Genomic DNA, 18,414 nt, shown 5'->3' with positions numbered 1-18,414 from the left:
ACAAAACCAACAAAACAGTGCTGGTTTTGGCTGCCTCACCTGACCCTGACTTCCTCGGCTGGAGGAATTGAGATGGCTGCTGGCCTCTGAGAAATCGGGGTGCTAGCTTCTCTTAGAGAGCACGCAGAAGTCATGCTCACATTGCAGATAATCTGTGTTGTCCATCCGTCTATTTGAGGTGTTTCCTCAGCAGCCTACCTTCCCTGAGGCCTCACTTTTCTGCCCCCAGCCTTCCCAAGCTTAAGCCTCCTCTATCCAGCAGGTCCCTCTTTTGGGGCAAATGGAGGCCTGTACTCCCAGCTTACCTATTGCCCTTTCCTGGTCTCTGATGTTGTTCTGAGAACACCCTTTTCTTGTCACCATCTCCCTGGGAGAAGCTATGTATCTTTAGAATGTTCCTAGGGTTCAACCCGCTTCCCATAGCATACTCTTACCCGTGTGGGAGAGACTCTTGTTACCTGGTTCCGCTCTTTCCTTAGCCCCATTCCTGCCTGTTTCATCTCATTTGAGGAAGAGTTGGTACCTAATTCGCACTGCTCTTCCTCAAGGCCTACGGCCTCTGAAAACGTCAGTGCCTGAACAGGACAAACACAAACCCTCTAACACCAAACTGCATCCCTTCTGACCACATTAATATACACCCAAGAATCTTAACCCATGCTGTCCCCATGCGTGTCACCATTCCCTCTTTGCCCTTCCTCAGGAACACATCTTCTAGCCTTCAAGGGAGTCACATCCCAGCCATATTCCTTAGAGGTTCCTCCATTATTCTCCATCATTGCACTGTCAGCATCTTTCCTTGATAGCGCCTCTTGAAGTGTATTTCTGTCCTGTCTGGGTTGTTCCTTAGCTGTTACCTTTACCACAGGCCAGCAGCTGTGCCATCTTCTTCACTCTTTGAAAATTATACTTAAAAACATTGTGTGTGTGTGTGTGTGTGTGTGTGTGTGTGTGTGTGTGTGTGTATAGTCTGAGGACAATTGTGGGAGCTGTTTTTTTTTTTTTGTTTTTGTTTTCCTTCTACCCTGTGGGATTCCAGGGATCAAATTCAGGTCATCAGGCTTGGCTGCAAGCACTCTGAGCTGCTGAACCATCTCACTGGCCCTATCTATCTTATTTTCTGTTGCCATCCCAGAACCTAGCATAGTGCTTGGCACAGAGACACTCCAGAAGTACCTATACACGAATGAACAGATGAGCAGATGACAAATGTCTCTGCTGGGCTTGGAAAGAGATCCCACCGTCTCACGCTTCCACCAGAGCGTGGAGGGAGCCGTCCACTACTCCAGCTCGCTGAAGCTGAGGAAACAGCTGTGTGACAGACCACCCAGATGGCTTAGCTACTTTGATAATGATTGGGGGGAGGGAAGCTGCACAAAGGAAAGGCCTTCACCCACTCATTAAATGCTGACCTGGGCTAGCCCTGCCTCTGCCAGGAAAGTGAGTCATTGTGGGTTTCTGTGGCATTCCACAGTGCTAGGGGAAAGGCATGCCTCAGCCACGACCCTGGTGTCCCCAGTGAAATCATGGAAACCAGAGGAAAGGAGATGCCTGAGGACTTGCAGCCTGATTTCCAATCACTGTCAGTTTTCTGTTTTGTGCTGTGACGTTAGGGGCTGTTAGTTTTTGTTTTGTTTTACAGTATGAATCTTGGTGCCGAGCTATTTCAGGACCTAGATTACCTTTGGTGCATTTACCAGATAAGTGCACTTGAAACCCCTCAGTGGCAGAGGTTTCCTCTCTCAGCCAGAGATGCAGTTCTCAGGATGCTGCAAGGCCACTTGACTGGAAGCTGATGTTGGCAGAACATCTCGGGAACACTGGCCGTTGGGATTTTTCACATCAGTCCTCCTTCCTCCGGGCACGCCCTCCTGTGTGGCTTCTTTTGAAGATACATCTTTATTATTATTTTTTTAATTTTTAAATCTTGTTTTACTTTATGGGAGTTTTTCCTGTGTGTCTTTCTGTGTACACATTGTGTGCAGGGCCTATAGAAGGCAGAAAAGAGTGCTGGACCCTCCTGGGACTGGAGTTACAGACAAGGGTGATTGAACCAGGTCTGTTAGGAGAGCAGCCAGTGCTCTTAACCACCGAGCTGTGTCTCCAGCCTCTACCCACCAGTGATTTCTTAGGATGACTTCTGGAGGCAAACAAGATCTCATGCACTTTGGCTTTGGCCCTTGGACTTCATTTCTGCGCAGAGAGGAGATGTTGGCCCAGAAGACAGTTGCTCTGGAAAGCCGCGAGGTTGTCTCTACCATCAGCCCACTGGAGAGACCTTGACGCAGGAGGAAGGGAGGGAGGGGTCTAGTTCTTCCAGGCCAGTATTCATGGAGCCCAGAAAAGTATCCCCCTGATCTCTCCTCCAGAGCCAGGGTCATGGTGTTAGAAATGGAAGCTTTGCACCTTGGCTCAGCTTCCTAGTTTCTAGAAGCAAAGTGAACAGCAGGGTTTCATTCCAGGCCTTAGAGGTCTCACATGGATGCTAAGATAGCCTAGACCAGCAGGTCTATCTCAACCTGTGGGTTGTAATCCCTTTGGGGTGGTTTTGGGCAACTCTTTCACAAGGGTCACCTAAGACTATAAAAAAAAAACACTGATATTTACACTATGATTCATAACAGCAAAATTACGGCTATGAAGTAACAACAGAAATAGATTTCTGGTTGGAGTTCAACATCACATGGAGAACTGTGCTAAAGGGTCACGTTAGGAAGGTTGAGACCACTGGCCTAGACCATCCAACCCAGGGCCTGCCCCCTCCACACCCCGCCTCCCTGCTCATTGCCTGCCTTTCTTGTTCTTTCTCTACACACGCTCTTCTTTCTTTTCAGGGTCTCCTTAGAATCCCAGTCTGGCACTGAGTTTGTAATTACCCTGCCTCAGTCTACTAGAGTGCTGGCATTACAGACATGTCCAGTCTCCCACAAACCATATTTTTGCTTCCAGGACAAGTAGGGTGAACTGTCAGGTTGAGAAGGGGACTGGGGTGGGGGGCAGAGGTTAGGGGCGGTGTCCCAGGAGCCTCTTCAAGGGCACACTCCCATGTCTGGACCTTGGGAACCGTTAGGAACAAGTTTCTGTTCATTGTAGATGACCCCTTCTGCAGCAGGTCATTGCACAGACCGCTGTAACTTGGGCAGGGGCGGGGGGAGCTGGACGGTTGGTCTTGCCCTCAGCCTTGAGTTGATCACCAGTGTCCAAGAGGAAATCAGTCCTGCTTAAGAAAATGAAGCCTCCAAGGAAACCCAATGGTTCAGAGGGTCTAAGGAGCTGGCCGTGGGAGGTGCCTGGGAGGTTATCAGCAACCTGCCCCCCAGCTTACGAGAGAGGCCCCATGCACCAACTCTCACCTGGCTATTTATCTGCTGTCCTTGTAGTAGGTATTCTTTTTATTTATTTACTTGTTTTTCCATGTAATTATTGAGTTGAGACATGGTTTCATATATCCCAAGCCTGCTTCATTCTTGTACGTAGCCATAAAGAACTTTGAACTTCCTATCTTCCTGCCTCTGCTCCTGGTTTGCCAAGATTACTGTCCAGCTTTGCCAGGTTTTATGAAGTGCTGGGCATGAAACAGAAATCTCTGTGTGTGCTAAGCAGGCATTCTACCAATCGCGCCACATCCGTGGCACCTACAATGTCCCTTCTGATAAATAAGGAAGCACAAGTGTTAGCCTGAGTTTTGAATGATAACGTATGATTAATCCTAGCAAATTACTGGGAACACCCAGTTTATATCCAGTCTATCAGAGGCCTGGGCCACAACCTGGAGTTTGCTACTGGAGTCTGAAGTGGGAGCAGACTTAGTAGACTGAGCCCTAATCCTGTGGGACCTGACATCCACAGGAGACAGATCAGGGTTGAGATAAAGTGCAGGGTGGCCGGTAGCTGTGCAGAGCATGGGCTGGTTACTCCCCGGCAGGGGACATGCTGTTGCTGCCCAGAGGGGGCCTGTCTGTGTTGACTACTGTATTAATTGTGTGTAAGAACACAGGAAACATTTTGGTTTTTTCTTCTTTTTCTTAATTTATTAGTTTATCTTGAAACAGGGTCTCACAGTGTATGTACCCTGGGCTGCCCTGGACCTTACAATGTAAACCAGACTGACCTTGAACTCACAAAGACCTTTCTGCCTCTACCTCCTGTGTGCTGGGATCGAAGGCCTGCATCATCAAGGCTGAGTTGGTTTTTCTTCTTTTAAATATGACATCAAATACAATGTAAGCACTAGGTGTAGAAGAAAAGAGAAAGCTAACTTTACTATCCTGCTCTGAAGATCCTTCAGGCTGGTTGTGGAACTCAGGACCTTACATGTGTGAGGTAAGCTCTCAGCTACTGCCAGCTCCAGCCCTTACTGTACTGATGATTTTGCTGTGTTTTTAGCAGCATTATAACTACATTTTGTTTTAGGGCCTTAACTATATTATAAAATGAGACTCTGTCTGGCTTAAAACACAGGCCTTGAAGGCGACATGTCGAACACACATCCTAACTACATAAACACATGCTAAACATTGGTCTGAAGAAATTCTTCAAAGCCTTATTTTGCCTTATGTTGTCTGGAAAACAGGACCTGGAGAAGAAATTCTAAGTTAGTAAGGAGAGTGAAAACTTGGGGGAAAAAATCTGTTAAGAAAGAAAAAAAAAATTCTTCTTCACCGAACCTGACTCATTTGAAATGAGAGGAAAAACTGATAGAATGTTTTAAAAGGAAATGTTTGACTGGAGCTTGCCTGCTGTACCCATAGCTACCTGCCCACAAGACTGTGGCTCCCTGGTGACAGCTGCACTAATTATAGAAAAGCAAGTAGAAGATGAATTATGTAAATTTACGGTGACTGAGGAGCCTGCTGGAACGCTCAGGAATCATGATTATCAAAATAAAATGAGAATTTTTCTTACACTGAAAAGATGAAGTATAATTTGCTATATGGTCTTAGAATGAGATCTGGATTCATCAAAGTAACATTGGCACCACCGTAAATTATTTGCAGGTAACAGCCGTTTTGTAAAATTTACAGAAAATATCAAATGGATTTTTGGCCTCAATTTAACAGACTTTCACTTGTAAAAAACAAATGTACAACAAATTCACATTTTTCATCAATCCTCATTGGTAAGGAAAATAAAAATCTGCATGTTTTCTGCTTCATTTCAATCAGTTTTCTCATTTTTTAAATGTCAACCTAGTTTAGAAATTTTATTAGAAAACAGGAAAATAAGAAAGAATAAAAAGCCAGGCTTAATGAGTACGTTTATAAAGGTAGGCTACTGAAATCAGATCCCTTATTAAGGGTACGTAACACAATTTTTCACACATTAAGGAATGTAATAAACCTGGTTTTGGTGAGCATGCTAGCAGAAGCAAATGAAACTGGTATTTAAAACGTTTCTTGGTGAAACATTATTCAACAGCTAATCGAGCATGCTATAATTTAAAATAAATCTTTTTGTTTCCTTCTCAGACGAGTTGGAAATATAGCCACACTGTACCCACCCTCCATTCACTGTACAGAAACATAAACTGTAACATTTAGATTAGCTAGATGCTATTTGCTGTGTCTTGGGAAGGCTGAGGACCAGCCTTGGAAGCAGCATCCTCCCAGGATCCCCCTTCTCTCTCCTGGCCTCATCTGACTTAGAAAACCAGGGTAACCCCGCTCTCCATCCTTGCTGAGGATGAATGTGTCCGCAGCCTACAGCCCAGTGGGGGAACGCCAAAGCCTTTTTCCAAATCCGAATCTCTAAGGACCTGTGTAGTACTGGTGCAGACAGAGACCGTGTGAGGATTCCCACTTGATCACACTTAGCCCTGACACAGCGCCCTGATCTACGTGGTGCCTTAGAGACATGAACAGGAACAATACTGCTTCAAGGTATTTAGCAGGTTGCAAAAACGAAAATCTACAAGCAAGACAGCCACGGAGCACAAACGGTGCGTTGTTAAAGCAACACAACCTGAGACCGGAGGGCTCCCTTTTCTCTTCTTACGCTGAGGTCTTTGGGGAAAGTCAGGAAGTTATAGTTTATGTCAAGGTGTGTCTGTGTGTCCGATGGGGGGGGGGGTGGCCTACGTGGAGATAACCTGAGAGAACTGCGATGATTCCAGGTATCACATTTGCAAGGGGGAAATGTGCTAGCTCACATTAGAGGCCTCAAGGATACAGCCCTCTTACAGGTGCCCCAGAGAATGCAAAATCAATACACGGTTTAATTAATCGACTACAGATGGACTTCGCACAGACAAGGCCAAGAAGGGAAGTGTCATGCTGGGAAACAGACAGGTGGGAAGTATGAGAAAGCTAAGGAGTGTGGGATCGTGTTTGTTTGTTTGTTTGTTTGTTTAGTTAGTTAGTTAGTTAGTTCTCTTAAGAGGCCAGGAGACAGAGGAGGACACCGGGAGCCCCCACCCCCATATCTGACTGCACAGACTTCTTTGGCCCTTTCTTTAAAAGTGTTCTTAATGGGAGCAGCACAACGCAGTAGTTGGTGAACTGAGTGTTCAGTTTTAGAGGAGGCAGTAGAATGTCGCTCAGAAGACTCTGCCCCGAGGGGCGTGGCCAGCCAGGAAGCACAGTGTTCATATTTTCATATTGCAAGTTCAGCGATGTTTAGGATGTTCTGTTAGCCAAGAAAGCACTGGCCATGCTTGCCTGATGCTGGTTTTCATGGGGAATCAAGCCACAGTTGCTAAGAGGAAACAGAAGAGGAGGGCAAGGGGATAGTTTCCTCAGTAAAGCGCTTCCATGCAAGCTCAAGAAACAGTTTACTCCCCAGGGCACTGTCACCTATATTTGTAAAACCAGCACTGGGGAGACAGAGACAGGCAAGTCCCTGTCAGGTTAGCCCAACAGGCAGGCTCCAGGACAAGGAGAGATCCTATCTCAGAGCCCAAGGTGGATTTCTGCTCGGGGATGACATCTGAGGTCGCCTCCTGGCCGCAACCTGCATCGCACATGCGCAGGTACACACAAGAGCACACGCGTCAAAACAAAAGTAAGCAAATGAAAAGGATTATGGCTGGAGTCAGTAAAGGGCTTGCTTAGCATGCACAGCACCATGCATGCGTGTCTATGGAAGGTTTAAATTCACATACAAAACCTAGTTGATAGCTCATGTTTTTGTTGTCAAGCATTGCCCTCGAATATCTCCGATTATTACTTTAAAACATCTGAAAACACCCCCCCAAATATATACTTTTATGCTTGTAAATATATTTTATGTATGCTAGAAAACCTGTAATTGAAAACAAGAAAGAATGAGAGAAAATACACGACTAGGCCCCATCTCTTCCTACCTGCTCCAGGATCATCATGTGTATCCCCGGGGTATACACATGTGGAGATTAGACTCTTGAGGAGGCCAAGGCACTATTTGTCACACTCTGTTGGGGAGAAACACTTACAATACAAACTGTAACTGACTGGTGAGTTCCATCACGGGCGTCCCCACAGTGAAAGGAGAGAACGGGACTCCTGGGAGCTGTCCTCCGACTACCATTTGTGTGCATGCCACGCTCCCAACACATAAATAAATGCTAAAAAATAAACTGTAGTGAGAATTGTTGGTTTCTTTAAAAACAGGAATGCTATGGAAATATGTTTTTGTTTTAATTCCAGATGTGGGATCTGGGGCTGCTTCAGATTGTCCACAGCAGTTAACTATGACTTGTCTCGTGCTCTGGCAGAGGAGTGATTTTGCCAACTATAGATAGTTTCTGTAAGAGTAAGACCTTTGCAATTCTGGGACTCTTGTGAGGCTATGAATGCTAGAGCCTAGCAAGGGGCTGCTGCTGCTGCTGATTGCTGGTTGCTGGTTGCTGTTGTTACAGTTTGTCAAGTGGTCTTTCACAAAAGAGATGAAAGGAAATTGAATATCCTAATGGAGAAGATTGAACTTGCCCCAAGGAACTCCATGCCCCTAATCATTGGGAAGTAGTCTAACATTAATGACACTTTCTTTCCCCTCTATCCTTCTTTCTCTTCTACCTTGTGTTGGGAGGTTGGAAGGGTGGAATAAGGGTGGAAGACAGTAAGAAATCCACAAAGTAGCAAAAGCCGGCTACAGTAACAGTAACAGCATATAGATCAGTCAAGTACAACTAAGATAAATCATACACATGTAACAAGATAAGAGAGCTGGATTCCCCAGTTCCCTCTGCGGCACTTTGCTGCCACTGTGAGCAAGAACCACACAGGCAAGTTGCTCTGACGTAGAGGCTCTCTGCAAATACAGCACTGCAAAGAATCAGGAATTGCCATATGGGGCAAGGACAATGATAGGCTCATGGTACTCTTCCTGCCTTCTTCTTTCCCCATTCTCTTGTAGTAAAAAGATGTGAACTCTGAGTCTCTCCAGGGTGGAGATGGCAGAGGGGTTGCAAGATGGAGGAGGCGCTGGGGAGAAAGTGCCTGGAGCTTGGGGAGAAAAGCATGCACATGTTCTCAGGTCTGGAGAGTCCCATGGTGACAAGACTCCCTTCCTGCTTCCTTCCTTTCATGTTTCTTCCTCCCTTCTTTCCTTCCTCCCATCTCTCACACCCTTCCTCATACCCCTACCTCCATCCCTCTCTCTCTCCCCCCTTCCCTCTGTGGACAGGGTCTCATTATGTAAGCCAGACAGACTGGCCTTGAGCTCAGGATCTGCTTACCTTGTGTTCTGGAGCATCTTGGATCACCAGTGTGGACTGCCAAACCCAGCAACGCACAGAAAGGCTTCTGATGAGACATGTCAGGAGATGCTAGGATCTGAGCATGGATGTGAGGGTTAGCGTTGACTGTCAATTTGACAGGACTAGAATTCCATAGGACACAAACTTCTGGGGGTGTAGGGGATGTTTCCAGAGGAGTTTAGCTGAGGAGCAAAGGCCACCCTGAATGTGGGTGCCGAGGTCCCAGCTAAAGTGGGATCTCTGAGATTGATACCCAGAACCCATGTGATAGAAGTGCAAAACTAAGATGTTGGCAAACACACACAACACACACGCACACACACTTAAAATAAAAACAAGAGCACAAAGCCAAACCAAAACAACAACAAAAAGCCACATTTAAAAAATGCTTTTGTCATTTTTTGAAACTTAGAGACTTCAAAAACCCATCAACAAACAAACAAAATAGTCAAAAGTTTGCCTTTCCTGAAATAAGAACAACAGTTACATTTTATGGCAATCAATAGATGATAAGAAAGCATACTTTGAAAAAATGATTTCTAGCTCATCAGTGAAGAAACAAATAATGTTGCTGTCCTAGAGAAATACTGAATCCAGATTGCTCATTAGTGACTATTGAATCTGCAGTTTAAAACTGATAGGGGACTTTGTTGTTGTTGTTGTTGTGCTTTGTCTTTTGAGAGGGGTTTCTCTGTGTATCCCTGGCTGTCCTGGAACTTGCTCTGCAGACCAGGCTGCCCTCAGACTCACAGAGATCCTCTTGCCTCTGCCTTCTGAGTGCTGGGATGAAAGACAGGCACCACCATCCGGCTCCAAAGGAGAATTTTACAATGGATTCAGCCTGACTACACTTGAGCACACTGATCAATCTTAATAGAACAAAAGAGAGCACAGGAGCCACTGTGTGTCTTTTGTAACTATGGGAAGGTAAAAGTACTGAAGTTAAATATTCCTGCTCCTCAAATTGCATGCAATCTGACAAAGTCTCTAATCTTTTCTGAAAACAGGGTCTTGTATATCCCAGGCTGGCACCAAAAATATGTAGCCGAGGATGACCTTGCACTTCTGATCACCTCCCACCCTGCCTCCACGGTCCATTTGCTGGGATTGTTTGCACGGACCACCAAGGCCAGTATCCGCAGTGCTGGGGGTTGAACACAGAGCTCACGAATGTTAGGCAAAGCCTCTCAGCTTTTATCGTCTCTGTCCCGGAAACAGAGGGAGCGGGACTCTGTACCTGATACCACAGGATGCAGCTTATACAGCCATCCAGGCTCAGAGTGCAGGGGCTTCTGCATAGCCCGGACAACTCCTTCAGCCAGTGAAGTGTAAGGAAAAGAAGGGAGGCAGCCAGAGAAGGAGCCTCAAGAAACGAGTGCTTGAGTCAGACACACAGACCGCACAAACAAGTCAGCAAATCTTCAGGAGACAGCTGGAACACTGGACACTGACAGGAAACACGAAGCTATCTCTGAGTCCTCGTTAACCCCTGACCGTGGCACTGGCAATGTGCGCATGTACGGAGATGCCTCTCTAGCTAGATACAGCAGAGTACGGAGAAGCTGCTGCGGCCTGGCGCTCTGGCTCTACCAGGTGCTAGCACAGGGTGTTTTCACAACAAAACTGGAAAGCTGTGCTGGGTGCCCAGGTCCCTCTGACCTTTCAGGGAGTTTGTTCTGTTGGCCTGCAGAGTCAGAGGCTCAGCCTAGGTCTGTGAAGATCCAGGGTGGCTGTCTGCTATGGTTGCTACTAATTACTGGCTATCAAAATGTCTGCCTGGGCCAGAGCCAGGGATCAGTGGGGCCAGGGCAAATCAAAGAACAACGCCCTGTGAACGCATTCAGGTTTAATAGAAGAAGGAGGAGGGAGGGAATGGAGACAAAGAGGTAAAAAGGAGGAGGAAGGAGACAGAGAGAGACAGACTAGGCTGGAGAGAGCACAGCCCCAGGCTCTCTCTTCTAGCCAAATTCATGGTCCCTATTTAGACATAAAGTTATACTCGAATTAAATCCATATCTTTTCTTGGAAGTATAGCTGTTGAGCGCGTTCATCTCTTTGATAGTCAAGGTGGCTAAAAAAAAAATGGGGGCTGGAGAGATGGCTCAGCAGTTAGGAGCACTGACTCTTCTTCCAAGTTCAATTGGAACCCGAGTTCAATTCCCAGCACCCATATGACAGCTCACAACTGTCTGTAACTCCTGTTCCAGGGGACCTAACACCCTCACATGCAGGCAAACAACAATGTACGTAAAATAAAACTAAATAATTAAAAAAAATTAGCATACTTATCAAAAGGAATGGGTAGGAAATGTTCTACTAGGGAAAAAAAGCTGTCCCTTGGGGAGCCTGACTGTGTTGGTTTAATGATAAGAATCTGTACACTAAGGTTGTCAGCCAGCACAGGAAATTTCTCCTGGTGGAGGACAGGGCTTCCTAGGCGGGACTCATGGCCTCCGGCCACATTGATTGACTCCAAAGGGCATCTCTTAGACACAGGCAAAGGGCAGCCTATCTAGATTTCTGGGTCACAGAAGGCATTCCTAGCTTCTGAACTAGGGCAAAGACTAAAAGTGGAAGAAAGAGTCTGGAACCCTGCTTCTCCGTGCCTGTGAGTGGTTGGTTTTCGTTTAACTCAAGGACACTTCTGGGCCTGCAAGATGGCTCAGCTGAAGGTGATTTCTGTCAAGCTTGACTAACCAAATTCAATCTCTCAAATCAACATGATGGAAGGAGGGAACTGATGGCAGCAAGTAAAAAGAAAAAAAAAAAGCGCGAAACCAGAAAGCATTCTCAAGAGTCTCCAAAACTCATAGACAAATATCAGAATGTAGGCTGAGACCATTGCAAACAAATTAGGATTTTTGCTGTGTTATGGGATAGGAATTGTTATTTATGTGTTGGGTTTGCAGAGAGACTTGCTATATTGAATTTTCCATTATCAGGACCAAATACGTTCTTGAGAGTAGCCTGTAAGGGAACAAGGCCATGCCCACGGAGGGCATGATTGTGGAGGAGACGCAGTCTTTGCTCTGGAAGACTTTTATACCACAGAAGCCTGTAGAATTACATAAAATAATTTCAAATACCCCAACACACAAACTTTAACCCGGGTCTTGAGATGCTCAAGGTGAGCTAGGTGAGGTGGCACACGCTTGTAATCCCATCACTCGGGGAGGCAGAGGCAGGCAGATCTTTGTGAGTTGGAGGCCAGCCTGGTCTAGAAAGTGAGTTCAGGACAGCCAAGACTACACAAAGAAACTGTCTCAAAAAAAAAAAAAAACCCAAACAGGAGAGAGAGAGACCAAGAGAATGAGAGAGAGACGCTCACGGTGATCAGGCTGAGATTTAGAAGATCTGAGAAGGGATGCTAGCCTTGCAAGTAGCTTGAAAGTTTAAAATGGGGAATCATTTGTTTCCTTCACAGTAACCTGATGTGTCCAGGGCCCTACTCACCTGTATTTCTTCCAGAGAAATTCCTTTAAAAACTGTTTTCTTGCCATGTTGGGGGTCAAACCCAGGGCTTTTCACAAGCTCAGCAAACTGCTCTTCCTTGCTTTTCCTGCCCACACCCTAGTATTTCACCAGGTTGGGCAAGAGGCGACCCAGAGTCTACCCGTCTCTGACATAGCAATGGTCTGACAAGAGGAAGTTAGATTTGGATCCAATCAGAGTCTCTTTGACAGTTTGAATGTAGGGACACAGGCAGAATTCAGGCCCAAAGAGACCACATATGAACGAAGGTTGTGCTCAGCCACTGAGAGCCTGCAGACTTTCTGGTTCCAGCTACCAGTCTCTTTATGATCCTCCACCCTGAAGTGACTTTGACCAGATTATCTTATGACGTTATGTGGAGATCATGAGCAGAAAACATAATACATGTTTTGTTTGTCTGTTTCTGAGACCCTTCTGCTGCAAGAGTTCCTTCAGCGTTCCCAAGACATATCCCTGCTCTGCAAATAGTTTAGTGTTTACAAAGTGGACATTGTCCCTCACTTACACCCAAGAGGGTAAAACAAATAATACATTAACGAGCATTTCCAGTCTTCCTTTCTTCTACCTTGGACTTTCCTCTTCTCCCCCACCCCCTTTATTCTTTGTTGATAAAATGAGCAATGGGAATTTAATTTGTAGGAAATACAGCCATCCCTGGGTAGAGCAAACACTTAACAGTTGGTGGGAGATGGTCCATGAAGGGAACCATATAACAAAGGAACTTTGGAAAAACACGCTTAGTCTCCATCCTTTGAGTCCAACAAATGATAGGCATCTTCTCCTTAGAGAGCCCCCTCTCTGGAAAGGGAATACAAAACTCAGATTCTCCTCGGGCAGAGAACTCACTCTGCTCTAAGGATGAATCTCTTGGATGTTCTGAGAAAAGACTCCAGCCAGGAAACTATTATGCCTGGAGGAGTGGCTGGCCTTTCTTCAGGACATTCTTGATGAGTCAAACAGCACTCTCCACAGATGTGTGTGGTAAAGTCTCGCAAAAGCAAGGGCTGGGAAGATGCTTCATCAGGTAAAGCTCTTGGCACAAAAGCCTGAGTTCCCCAAAGCAGAACCCTAGAGCACAGGTTAAAAAGCTGGGTACCAAAGTGAGTGCCTGTAATCCCAATCCTGAGGAGACGAAGACAGGGGGATTCCTGGGACTTACTGGCCAGTCGTCAAACTGATGAGTGAGCTCCAGGCTCAGTGAAAAACTCAGTTTCTAAAGTAAGGTGGGATTCACATGGTGGTCTAGGAGCGTATGTGTAACAACTTGGAGGGCAAAGTTTTCCCCAATACAAGTGTTACAGCTTTGAAGGGAAACCCCCAAGGTACACGGTCCAGCTCTGAGGGGAAGGCTTCCCCTATGGAGGTGTCACAGCTCTGAGTGGAGAGGTTTCTCCTGTGTACAACTCAGCGTTACAACTCCTATCAGCTGAGAGCCAAGGAATACCACGAAGTCACACTGCATGACAAACCTCACACAGGAGAGTGGCTGCCTATGCTCGGGCAAGACGTGGCAGGGAACTGAGCAGGAGTCTTCCAGGGTGAGTGATGGGATTTCAAGCCAAGTCCAGGGACTGATGGGTTTTTCATGCTCAGGGACTAGTGAGTTTTGGGGCTCAGGGATTTGTGGCTTTTTGGAAGTGGGCTTAGGCCTTTTATCCTACAAGAAGGCAGAGGCAAGGGGATTTCCATGCATTGGAGGCTGGCCTGGTTTACACTAAGAGTTCTACCAACAAACGCTACATAATAAGACTGTGTCTGAGAAGCAAGAAAACAAAGTGATTTGTTTGTTGGAGAAGTGATTGAGGAAAATACTTAATATTGATTTTGCCTTCTCACTGCCCCCAACACTTACCTTAATGCAACACACACACACACACACACACACACACACACACACGCACGCACGCGCGCGCGACAATTCTGAAACGACAGAAATTTGCCACAGCTGATGAGCGGGAGCTGCCTGTTTTTGATCGTTTGATATTTGGACACCCAGGGGCAGCAGTAGTTATGGCTGCTATTTTCTGGAAGTGAAAAAGGCAAACTTGGAGAGCTGACAGCAGAGGAGCTTCATGTTAGGGAAAAGATATCAATGGACACCGAGCAGGTGTGGCACCGCTGGTGAGGTCACAGAGGCCTGCGGGGGACCGGACACTTTTATTTACTTTGGCTGGGTGTGATGTCTGCTGTGTGTATTTTACGGATGGACCTGGGAGTGTTCTTCAGTGCTGTTTACAACATTTGCTGTTTACAGCAAATGTTGACATCTATTAGCAAGCTCTCCATGTTCTTAAAACTATGGCAGTGCAGTGTTTATTCTGTCTATTTTTGAACATGTTAGATACTTAAATATTGAATACTGAATGCCTGTGCCTTGTTCCTCCAAAAGAGGGTGGCCAAAACACACGAGGAAAACATTATATAGAGCTTTATTTGACAGACTGATTTATTTTAAAACCAACAAAGTGGCTGAGGGAACTTCGGTGTATTAATTTCCCATTTTTTTATTAACTTTTAATGAGCCCATGTGGTTTCTTTAAAATCTCTATTACCTGTGTAAAGAAGCCTATTCATTAGAAATTGAGTTCCTGATTTGAGTACTGAATCAACAGTCATTTTCTACAGAGGCCAGTTAGAGTGAGTGTAAAAATCCAGGACAGTTACCTTTATGAGAAGAAGACCTCATTGTCCCACACATATTTCCCATACTGTCCATGAAAAACATATTCTGAGCACTCACCATTGCTAGTAAGGGATGGAGAGGATGCTAAGCAAAACAATAGTGCTCTTAATATCTTCCTCAGTAAATTTTACACATGTATTAGGCATATTTACAAATAGCTACTTTACTGCCTAGGTAACTTTGTTTTTGTACATTAATAAACATGCAAGTTATTTATTTAAAAAGTCTACTTCAGGATGGGGAGAGAGCTCCATGGGAGTCAGTGGGTCTTTTTGGGCTCCCTGGGCAGCCAGACCATTCTAGTCCAGGGTCCAGTGAAAGATCTGGTGGACCTCTGGCCTTAACATGCTCACACATGTAACTGCAAAAGTACAGACTCATGTGAACACACACGCAGAGAGAGAGTGAGAGAGGGAGGGAGGGAGAGGTCAGTTCCCATTGACTAGGTCATGAAGAGAAAGTGTTGTTGGCTGACTGGCTGACGGACCTAGTATCAATCCTTTAGCTAGGCTTTCTGGGTCAGGCTAAGTCCAGGTTGCTGGCCAGCCTAGGGTTCAGTTCCCTTTTCCTGAGTCTTTCAGTGCCTATTCTTTACTCAGCAAGGGACTGTGGCCAGGCTTGCTCCTGCTGGAGGAGGAGTTGGGAGCACTCAGAGTGGCATGTTCTGTGTAAGCAGGTCTCTGATTTTCTCAGTGGGACACAACAGCAGTGTTTCTGCTCACCTGAGAACTTTTTTACGATGAATGCTTAAAAGAGCATCTACTGAATCAAAGGGTGTGGAAAAATGCTAACCATGATACCTGTCCCGACAGAATTTTACCATTATATTTTTCTTTCTTAATTGATTTCTGTGAGTGTGTGTGTGCCTCTGTGTGTGTCGTGTATACACACATATGTGTAGATACAGAAGTCATAGGAGGATGCTGGTGTTCTGCTTGATCACTCTGCGTTTTATTCCTTTGAGACAGGGTCTCTCACCGAATCTGGAGGGGGCCAACGAGCCCCATTGATCCTCCACTGCCCATCCCCCAGCACCAGGTTTGTCAGGATTTGAGTGGCCACATGTGACTTTGAGATGGTGCTGGCATCAGAATCCAGATCTTTGTGGGTGCAGAAAGCCATGGTAGCTCCTGAGCTGTCTGTCCAGCCCTATATTTTCTATTCACATCCCACTTAACAAATACCATGAATATGATTTTTCTTTCCTTTTATTTCCCCTGTGAGAAAACATGAAACATGTAGGAAATGAAAGTTTTTCCTTTTCCTTTCCTCCTCCTCTTGCTCTCCCCTTCCTATACTGGGAATCAACCCCAGGCTGTCGCAAATGCTAGACACTCTATGACTACAATAACAGACACAAAGCTTCACTTTGGAGATCAGCTTGCATAAGTAGTTGAACCTTACAATCTTGTTCTGTTTTTGTTTGTTGTTTTTGTTTTTTTGTTTTGTTTTTTTGAGTCAGATTTTCTCTGTGTAGCCTTGACTGTTCTGGAACTCCATCTGTAGAACAGGCCAATCTTGAACTCAGAGATTTGCCTGCCTCTGCCTCTGCCTCTGCCTCTGCCTCTGCCTCTGCCTCCTGAGGGCTGGCATTAAAGGTACTACCCCGGCTTGTTTTTCTATGGACTTGTTTAGGAAAGAATTTCAAATAAAATTTGGGGAAATACGATAGGAACTATCCTCAGAACGCTTTCACTCCAAGAAAAGGTTACGGCAGCTTGACAGCTCTGAGGGAGCTAAGAATCCGGGGCAACGGGAGAGAATGAATATCCCAGGTGTTCTTTTTATTTAACTTTCCAGTTCTGTGAACAGTGTAGCAGACTGCTATTGAGACAACTTAACTTCAGACAAATATGGGGAGAATGGAGCCCACTCCTTCCCTCAGGTAAGCCTGTCTCTATACTACAGTTCTGCCATTCTGGGAGGCCTGTCTGAGACAGATCCTGAGCTACAGCATCTTCTGTCAGACTTCAGGAAGAGAGCTTTCACTGCTTTTTCTTTACTGTATATTTTCTATTATATTCTTGAGTCTCTATTTCTTCCCTTGGGGCTGTGTCTCTCAAGCTTACAGTGCAGAAAATAGCTAGAGCTAACAGAATATGCAGACTCTTGCATCCTAACTCCTGGAGGTTCTAATCTGAAAGTTCTACTGTCCTAGCAATTCCTATTTTTAAAGAGTTCCATGGAGGATTCTGATGGGAGTTCTTGGAAAAATCTCATTTTGAAAAACGTTGCTTTGAAAACTCTATAGGTGCTTTTTTGGGGGTGGGGGTGGAGAGGCCATCCAGATGAAACTATTTGAAAACATTGGTTTGTAGTTGGGTGTGGTGGTGCAACCGTGCTCTCTGCTGCTCAGGAAGCTGAGGTCTGGGAGACTTGAGCTCAGGAGTTTGTGGGTTGCCTGGGGAACATGGTGAGACTTCATCTCAAAATATTTAAAATATTTAAAACAGTTTGTTCCGTCAGTAAATTCCTTGCAAGCATGAAGACTTGAGTTTTACCTCCAGAATTCAGGTTTAAAAAAATAATAACAAAGTAGGGCTCAGCAGCTGGAAATCATGGCTGTGGGGAGGCTCAGGTGGTCCTTGCCTCTCACTGACATCACTGAGATCCATCTCAGAAATCCAAGGTGGATGGCTCCTGAGGCTGTCCTTCAGTTTCCACAAGTGCACACAAGTGCAAACGCACATAAATTTAAAAAACATTGGCTGTAAGGCTTTATCAGTAAGTCAGCTCAGCAAACCCCTGCCTTACAAGGTTGAAGAGCCTTGTTTCCCCAACACTTTCCAGGAAGTTTCCTTCCTTGCTTGCTTGCTTCCTCCCTTCCTCTCTCCCTCCCTCCCCTTCTCTCGTTCATTCTTCTTTTTTCCTCCTCTTCTTCCTCCTCCTCCACCTCTTCTAGCTCTGTTATCCCCAATTTCTGTGTTCAGCAACACCACCACCCCACCTCCTCCTACCTCCCCACCCTCCCACCCCCTCCTACCCCCACCCCATGCCCCGCCTTAGCCTCCTGAGTGGCTGGGATAACAGGCACGCACACACTCTGCCTCCATTTTAATTAACTCTTGGATCTGGTAGTTTTCCACTTCTAGCCCCTCCCTCTTATGTCCTTATTAGGACCTTCCAGAATACACCCAGAATCTCCGGTTTCACCTTCTGCAACACTAGGAAGCACTGATTTGATGGTATGTCCCTGAGACAGGTCAGGGAGTTGGTGGGGAGGTCTTTGGCCATCTGCCAGGGGTTGACAAAGCCAGCGTTCTATGAGTTAATTAGAACCTGGCTCATCGCCTCCTAGGTTCAGACACCTGATTTTGTCAACAAACAGGATTGGATCTAGTCTGTGACCAGGTTCACATTAACCAAACTCACAGCACCATGAACACACAAGCCTCACACCACAGGCTTGTTACGGAGAAGAAACTAGAACATTTCATTAATGTGGACTCTCCCCACACACAAGCGGTTTGGGAAGCCCCATTATACTCAGAAGGCTGCTTTGCGGGCAAGAAGGTAGAAAAGGGAAGTTAAACACATAACTCACTCTCTGCAGAGACTGGGCCTA

Source organism: Psammomys obesus, unplaced genomic scaffold (genome assembly GCF_907164565.1).
Source record: "Psammomys obesus unplaced genomic scaffold, mPsaObe1.curated_primary_1811, whole genome shotgun sequence".
Lineage (NCBI taxonomy): Eukaryota > Metazoa > Chordata > Mammalia > Rodentia > Muridae > Psammomys > Psammomys obesus.
This window is presented reverse-complemented; position numbering follows the sequence as displayed.